Source organism: Bidens hawaiensis, unplaced genomic scaffold, assembly GCF_021521415.1.
Source record: "Bidens hawaiensis isolate Kalapana, Puna unplaced genomic scaffold, B.hawaiensis_p1.1 tig00026611_1, whole genome shotgun sequence".
Lineage (NCBI taxonomy): Eukaryota > Viridiplantae > Streptophyta > Magnoliopsida > Asterales > Asteraceae > Bidens > Bidens hawaiensis.
In genome coordinates this window covers 228097-234405 of record NW_027494277.1, presented here as the reverse complement: position 1 = coordinate 234405, position 6309 = coordinate 228097, and positions in this window count along the sequence as shown.

Here is a 6309-nt window from a genome sequence, read left to right as displayed (position 1 = left end):
TCTTCAAACTGTTTCGTCTGAAACAGTATATAAACACGACAACTTCGCCACAGGCGAAGTTGTCAATAACTTCGCTGATTCAACAAGTTCGCCATAGCGAACTTGTTGACAACTTCGCGCATTACAAAACAAACATAAACAAAACATAATTACATTACAGACTCGATTACAAATGCTAGACTATGAACTACTGACATACATGTACCAACAGTAGTATCAAGAGATGTGCGTCTTTATTTCAACATCTGCGTATGAGAAGTATGGGAAACACAGCTGAGAGTAAGAAAGTGATGCTCAAGTTTCAGTTTCAAAACTTTAATCTATTGAAGGGAGAAACAGTTGAAGAGATGACTACTAGATTTAGTCATTTAATTGCTGAAATGGACAAGATGAAAATGGAGATTTCTGAGAGGGATAAAATTGACACTATTAAAAGTGTGCTTCCAAGGTCTTACTCAACATTTCTAATGGTTTTGAAATAGAATGATTATTTTGTGAATGAAGACTTGACGGCACTTGAATTTCTACAAAAGATCGAAGCTAGAGAATACGATCTTAAGTGTCAAAAATCCTCCAAAGAAAATCAAGATCCAGCTTTATATGGTGGAAGTTTGCCTCTTAGTTCAACGATCTCTCCAATCACTGTTTTTCTTACTCATGCTGCAAGTGAAAAAGAATCAACTATGTTTAATGATCCAAAAGTTTGTTTCTACTCTGTTGGTAATTCGGGTGGTTCTGGAAGTTCAACTAATATAAATCCATTTGTTACATCACCTAGTGTTAATATGAAGGAAGCTGAGCAAAACTTTGCTTTTCTGACAGCTTTTATGTCTTCATATGAAAACTTAGTGAGTAGTAAGATTGCCACAAGTGATTTAACAGATGAGGACTATGATCAGATAGATCCAGATGATCTAGAAATCATGGATTTAAAATGGAACATGGCTATGATCGTCCGTAAAGTTAAAAGATTCATGCAGAGAACTGGAAAAGATCTTCCAGCTTTAAACAAGAAGTTGGGTTTTGACAAATTAAAAGTAAAGTGTTATAATTGTCAAGAATTTGGGCATTTCTCGAAGGAATGTGACAAAACAAGGAAAGAATACACTGGTTCTCATGATCAAAATCAAAATGCTTCTTCTTCACGAGGAAGTGATGCTAAAAAGAAATCATCTTCTTCTACAACACAAGCAATGTTAGAAGATGGAACTGATTGGTCACAACGGTTACTATGCAATGATGTTCAAGCAAATTTGGCTATGTTTGGGTTACATAAAGATTGTCAAGATGCAACTGGTAGTGAGATGTCTTCCGATAATGATTTTGGATCTGATTCTGACGACTCTTGCGACAAGCCTTCCGAATCAATGTTTGCTTGCATGGACAAGATTAACGAGGTTAGTAATTCTATTTCTGCTACTTCATCTGTTAAAGCATCATGTGTTAACTGTGAATCTAACAAATCTAAGTTTGAAGCTTTGAAAAACCAAAATGATAGTCTTATACGAGAAATTGCTTCTCTGAAAGATACTAATCGACAATCTCTTGAATCTCAAATAAGATCTCGAGAAAAGATTGACGCATTGTCGACAAGTAACCATGATCTCAAAGCCGAATTATCTGTGAAAATGACCATTAATGACCAAAAGTTTCAGGAAATATTGAAACATCGTTCTAAGATAACTGAGCTTGAGAATGAGGTTCTTGAGTTGAAGAACAAATTGGGGAAGTTAAGAAATTCATCTTTTCTGTTGAATGAAATCATTGAGGTATCTAGAAAACAAAAGGATTCCAAGAAAGGTATTGGTTTTGTTGAAATTCCACCACCTTTCCATAATGATTATAAAATTAATCCTTTTGCAAGAAAAGAAGAGGATTTGATTCAAAAAGATTCTGTGATTTCTGAAAAACCTAAATTGGTTAAACCTGAAATTGTCAAACCCCAAGTTGCTCCTCAAAAACCTCATGTGGAAAGTAAAAAGGTCTTTGTTGAAAATGTTGACAAAGTGATTATTGAAGATGTGTTTGAACCTGAGATAATACACAAGAATAAGAACATTCCTAGTTCTAATCATATTCTTTGCGAACCTCAAGGGTTTGAGGAAGCTGTGTATGGTTCATTCAAATCTCAAGTGAACAAGGAAGAAACTGTGAAAACCAAACCAGTGAGGGCAAAGAAGTCAGTTAAACCAAAGATTTCTGACGAGGACTTAATGCGTTTCATTAATCCTCCGCGTTCTAAGTCTTCATCGGCTAGAGTTTTTAAGTTAAAAAGAATGGACACGATGTTCACAGAAAAAGATATTTCAATAAGTAACATCAAACCTGAACTTATTGAGAGTGTTTTTGTCAATGAAACTTCAAAAATTCAAGAACTTGAACGTGTGTATGCTCAAACAAAAACATCAGTTCAATCTGACCCATTGACTAAGGCAAAACAACTTTTAAAACAAGCTAAGAAAATTAACTTTGTGAAGTCAACTGGGACAGATACACTAAAAAGTTTTTCGAACTGTTCTAATTTAGATTTTTACTTAAAGAAGAAATCTGAATTATCTGATGAGTTTGCTAAGAGCATGACTAAAAATGTGAGTCATCATCAAACTTCTGGGTCATTTATTCCAAATACCTCGCAACAACATCGTGTAGACATGCGAAGTTGTTTCTTATGCGGACGACAGGGTCATGTTGTGAGGAATTGTAGTCAGCAGAACTATCAGAATCTGCATCCTTTTATCAAGGACAAATCTAAGCCAATTCCATTAGTCAAGGAGATCCTGAAACAACCTGTGTCGTATGCTGATGATACTCATATTTTGTTCTCTAATGTGAATCCTCGGAAGGTTCTTCATGTCAATGAGACACATGGTCAAGTGAAACAATAATTCGTTCCAACTGAACCCATATGTCAGAACAAGAATTCAAACATTGTTCAGGCAGCTTATTTAAGACGAAAGTCTAGGAAGCCGGAAACTTATTCACAAGTGGCTGAACAACAGTTGAAATCTGTTCAAGTTAATGATCAAAGAGAAAACCAAAAGGTGCCCAAGACTGAGGCATGGGCTGCCTTTTTGAACTAATCACTTTTGTTTATGTGTAGGGTTCATCCAAGACCATCTCTGGTGAAAACTGGATCATGGATAGCGGATGGGAATCTCGACATATTAACCAATGAAAGAAATATTGAAGGGGGTTATGTAGCGTTTGCTGGGAATTCTGGGGGCATGATCACACAAGAGGGTGAAGTTTCAAATGGTCACATTACGTTTGAGAAAGTGAATTATTGCGACAAAGTTGATCATAACTTATTGAGTGTATCGCAGATTTGTGATAAAAAGTACACTACGATATTTACTGACAAAGAATGTCTTATCTTGAAACCGTGTTATGTTATTCCCGAGGACATGGTTGTTATGTGATCACCATGATCAAATGATATTTATGTCTTAAATATGAGTTCTAAGGTATCCACATCGATTGAAACATGTTTTGTCTCGAAAGCAACCGAGAAAGACTCGATTCTATGGCATCGTAGAATGGGTCACATACATGTCAGAAAGATGAATTATTTAATGGTAAATGACTTAGTTGAGGGTGTCTCGTTAAAGAATTTTAAGTTATCAGATCATTGTGTTGCTTGTAAGAAGGGCAAACAAAAGAAGAAATCGCACCCATCTAAGGTATTCAATTCCATTGATACTCCGCTAGAACGACTTCATATGGATTTTTTTGGTCCAGTGAATCGTGCGAGTATTTCTGGAGACTGGTATTGTCTTGTAGTGACTGATGATTATTCAAGATACTCTTGGGTGTTATTTATGAGTTCGAAGGATCAAACACCGATTTTGGTACAAAACCTTATTACTAAGATCGAATCACTGTATAAACAAAAGGTGAGGAGAATCCGAAGTGATAATGGTACTGAATTCAAAAACACTATATTGGATTTCTTTTGTATTCAAAAGGGAATTCACCGAGAATATAGTGCACCTTATGTACCTCAACAAAACGGTGTTGCTGAACGGAAAAATAGAACTCTGATTGAAGCTGCACGCACAATGCTCGCTGATTCTAAGCTTCCTGTCCAACTCTGGAATAAGGCAGTGAATACAGCTTGTTATACGCTTAATCGAGTTCTAACTGTGAAACAACTCAAGAAGACAAGCTACGAGCTCTTAAATAATAGAAAACCTAATTTAAAGTACTTGGAACCATTTGGGTGTCCGTGTACAATGTTGAAGAAGGATTCGGGTAAATTTGAAGAAAAAGCTTTCGAAGGGTATTTTTTGGGATATGCATCTCCAAATAAAAGGGTTTTTAATTTCACATCTGGTTGTGTTGAAGAATGGTACCATGTGGACTGTCAAAAGTACACAACTCCTCCTCAAGGGAAAGGTCCAGACTGGATGTTTGACTACGATAGTTTATTTAATTCATTTACTCCTTCGACTGAACACATCGAAAAAGATCTGGTTCGAGCATACTTTGAAGATCATTTGACCATTCCAAGATTTTCAAGTTCTAATGATGTTGAAGCTCAACCAGATGCTCCAACTGAAGAACCTCAAGTTGTTTCTCCAGTTGCTAGTAATAATGTTTCATCTCCCGAGTTAGGTGAACAGTACACTAACTTATTTGATAATGTTGTTGTTCCTGAGAATCCCACTCTTTGGATTCATGGATATCATCCACAGGAAAACATCATTGGAGAACTTGATGTGGGCGTTCGTACACGTCATCAAGTTGCTTCGTCAAGTGATAATAACATATTGTGTGCTTACACTAACTTACATTCTTTGGGAATTGTAAATCTTGCTAAATTCTCTTGCTTTCAATCTCAAGTTGAGCCAACGACAGCTCGTAAGTCAATTGAAGATCCTTCTTGGGTAGAAGCTATGCAAGAAGAATTACAGCAATTTGCACGTTTGGGTGTTTGGGACTTAACAAACAAACCTGCTAGAGTCAAGAAAGCCATTCCGACTAAGTGGGTATTTAAGTGTAAGAAGGACGATCGAGGGGTGATTGTCAAAAACAAAGCACGTCTAGTGGTGCAAGGTTTTCATCAGCAAGAGGGTATTGATTACACAGAGGTATATGCTCCAGTTGCAAGATTATAGTCGATTCGAATCTTCCTGGCTTATGCTGCTTACAAGAACATCAAAGTGTATCAAATGGACGTTAAGAGTGCCTTTCTAAATGGGGAACTTCATGAAGAAGTGTTTGTCCTACAACCTCCAGGTTTTGAGGATCCTGATTATCCTGACCGTGTTTACCGATTAAACAAGGCATTATATGGTCTTCATCAAGCCCCGAGAGCTTGGTATGGCACGATCGCCGACCATTTGACGGATAACGGCTTCAAACGTGGAATGGCTGACTGCACTTTATTATTACAAGAATATTGGTGATGATCTTCTGCTTATTCAGATTTATGTTGATGACATAATCTTTGGGTCTACGAACGACAAATTATGTAAGGAGTTCGAGATGTCTATGCAGATCAAGTTCGAGATGAGCTCGATGGGAGAGATGAATTTCTTTTTAGGGCTGCAGGTTCACCAGTATGATAAGGGAATCTTCATTCATCAGACAAAATATGTGAACGATGTCTTGGAACGGTTCAAGATTACAGCCGGAAAAATCCCTTCTACTCCTCTTCCAGTGGGTCACAATTTATCACCGGATGAATTGGAGGATACCGTTGATCCGACCCTTTATCGTGCTATGATTGGTTCTCTAATGTATTTAACTGCTTCTCGACCCGACATAATGTTTGCTGTTTGTTTGTGTGCTAGGTACCAAGCTAGTCCCCGAGTGACTCACCTGGCAGCGGTCAAGCGTATTTTGCAATATCTACGGGGAAATTCTGACATCGGGTTATGGTACCCCAAAGATAATACTTTCGATCTTACCGCATACTCAGACTCAAATTATGGAGGATGCAAGATCAATCTCAAATCAACGACTGCAGGATGTCAATTTTTAGGAAACCGGCTTCTTTCCTGGCAGTGTAAGAAGCAGACAACGGTCTCCACTTCAACCGCCGAAGCTGAGTATGTTGCAGCCTCGAGTTGCTGTTCCCAGGTTTTGTGGATACAACAACATCTTCACGACTACGGTTTGAAGTTTCTTACTACTCCTATTTTGATTGATAATTCTGCTGCAATTTCTATCACAAAGAATCCCGTACAACATTCGAAAACAAAACATATCGAAATTTGATATCACTTTATACGGGATTGCTTTGAGAAGAAGTTGATTGACCTTGAGAAAGTACATACTGACTTTCAGAAAGCCGATCTGTTTACT